Source organism: Saccopteryx leptura, chromosome 4 (assembly GCF_036850995.1).
Source record: "Saccopteryx leptura isolate mSacLep1 chromosome 4, mSacLep1_pri_phased_curated, whole genome shotgun sequence".
NCBI classification, from domain to species: Eukaryota; Metazoa; Chordata; class Mammalia; order Chiroptera; family Emballonuridae; genus Saccopteryx; species Saccopteryx leptura.
In genome coordinates this window covers 183,368,952-183,371,204 of record NC_089506.1, presented here as the reverse complement: position 1 = coordinate 183,371,204, position 2,253 = coordinate 183,368,952, and the positions used below count along the sequence as shown (strand labels likewise).

The 2,253-nt window shown below is 45.3% G+C and overlaps 2 non-coding genes across 2 annotated transcripts; both read left to right on the top strand.

The window, feature by feature from the left end:
• Positions 1–505: 505 nt before the first annotated feature.
• On the top strand, positions 506–581 carry TRNAV-AAC (transfer RNA valine (anticodon AAC)). Its single transcript has one exon. It is a non-coding gene; the product is annotated as a tRNA-Val (tRNA).
• Positions 582–1,428: 847 nt separating this feature from the next.
• Positions 1,429–1,504, top strand: TRNAT-AGU (transfer RNA threonine (anticodon AGU)). Its single transcript has one exon. It is a non-coding gene; the product is annotated as a tRNA-Thr (tRNA).
• Positions 1,505–2,253: the final 749 nt, after the last annotated feature.

Here is a 2,253-nt window from a genome sequence, read left to right as displayed (position 1 = left end):
TTCTAAACTCTGTCCTTCTGACAGTTTAATATAGTTCTGTAATTCGTGCTGATATCCAAAGTTCCCTAAATTCTGAGCACCATACAAAAACAAATTTGGTTAAGTATGTTTTCGTTGATGGAAGATAAGATTACTGAAACCTCTGTGATGTGTGACCTATGATTGCTCTCTGTTGAGTGTGATTCAAAGATCAAGTCTGACTTAAAGCCATGCAACACAGTGCAAATTCATTACTCCATTTTAATTCGTGTTGTGACACAGCTAAGATCCCATGAATATCTGTACCTCTGACCCAGAACTGTGAAGAGAATCCCGCTCTCTGATGTTGCCAAATCATTCAGGCCTCCATCAGTGAGATTGAAGAACACACCCAAGGAAATAAAAATTTACAATATTCACCTATGGAAATACACTACTGTTGTCTTACAATGCAAATGCAGATCTCACCTTAAAAAGGAAAAAGTATTCTCACCAGCAAATGAAGCCATTAATATATGTCATTATGGCCCTGGCCGGTTGGCTCAGCGGTAGAGCGTCGGCCTAACGTGCGGAGGACCCGGGTTCGATTCCCGGCCAGGGCACACAGGAGAAGCGCCCATTTGCTTCTCCACCCCTCTGCCGCGCTTTCCTCTCTGTCTCTCTCTTCCCCTCCCGCAGCCAAGGCTCCATTGGAGCAAAAATGGCCCGGGCACTGGGGATGGCTCTGTGGCCTCTGCCTCAGGCGCTAGAGTGGCTCTGGTCGCAACATGGCGATGCCCAGGATGGGCAGAGCATCGCCCCCTGGTGGGCATAGCATCGCCCCATGGTGGGCGTGCCGGGTGGATCCCGGTCGGGTGGATCCCGGTCGGGTGCATGCGGGAGTCTGTCTGACTGTCTCTCCCTGTTTCCAGCTTCAGAAAAATGAAAAAAAAAAAAAAAAGTCATTATGACTTCATTAATATAGGAAGACATAAATTCATGAACTGTGTAACCTCCAAAAGCAAATGAGAAAAGTAGTCAACAAATAGGATGTATTAGCAAGTTCACCAAGTTTCTCAACTGGAAGGGATTCTTGAGTTAATTTAGCATAGCCCCTTGTTTTAGAATTAAGGGGACTAAAGACCAGAATATTTAAATTACTCAAGATCACACAACTTGTTAGAGGCAGAACCAGGACAAGAGCTCCTGGTTTTAGTCTAGTCTACTATACCAATAATTAGTTGCTAAGATAATTTTATATTCCTTTAGATGTCTTTAGGTATGGAAAGTCAACTAAGATAATTTTATATTCCTTTAGATGTCTTTAGGTACGGAAAGTCAACTGTAAGAAGCATATATTTCCCTACAATGCATCGTCAACAAAGACCATATCACCCCCAAAGGCTGATAAAAAGATCTTAGATATTAGATGTTAAGATGGTTTGTGACCTTCCTAAGAACCACATTTCTGCCCTGGCCGGTTGGCTCAGTGGTAGAGCGTCGGCCTAGTGTGCGGAGGACCCGGGTTCGATTCCCGGCCAGGGCACACAGGAGAAGCGCCCATTTGCTTCTCCACCCCTCTGCCGCGCTTTCCTTTCTGTCTCTCTCTTCCCCTCCCGCAGCCAAGGCTCCATTGGAGCAAAGATGGCCCGGCGCTGGGCATGGCTCTGTGGCCTCTGCCCCAAGCGCTAGAGTGGCTCTGGTCGCAACATGGCGACGCCCAGGATGGGCAGAGCATCGCCCCCTGGTGGGCAGAGCGTCGCCCCTGGTGGGCGTGCCGGGTGGATCCCGGTTGAGCGCATGCGGAAGTCTGTCTGACTGTCTCTCCCTGTTTCCAGCTTCAGAAAAATGAAAAAAAAAAAAAAAAAAAAAAACCAAAACAAAGAACCACATTTCTGTGGCATCCAGGTTTCAAGGTTTAGGAGAAGGGTTGGATGGGAAAAGGAAAGATTAGGAAAAGACTGTCTTAAAAAGTTTCTTAGGCGAAATCATTTTTAAAAGATTGAGAAACAGTGCTCTGGACCAAAGTCCATAATTAGGATCTTAGGGAAGCTGTCAAAACATTTACTGAATACAAATGCTGAGGGCTCAATTTTTTTTTTTTAGAAAATTAAAATTAACAGGGTGACGTTGATGAATAAGAGTACATAGCTTTCAGGTAAACAGTTCTATAGCATTTGAACTGTTGATTATGTTGTATACCCATCACCCAAAGTCAAATCATTTTCTGTTCCCTTATATTTGTCCCTCATTATACCCTTTCCCCACTCCCTCCCCCTTGCCCCGGTAGCCACT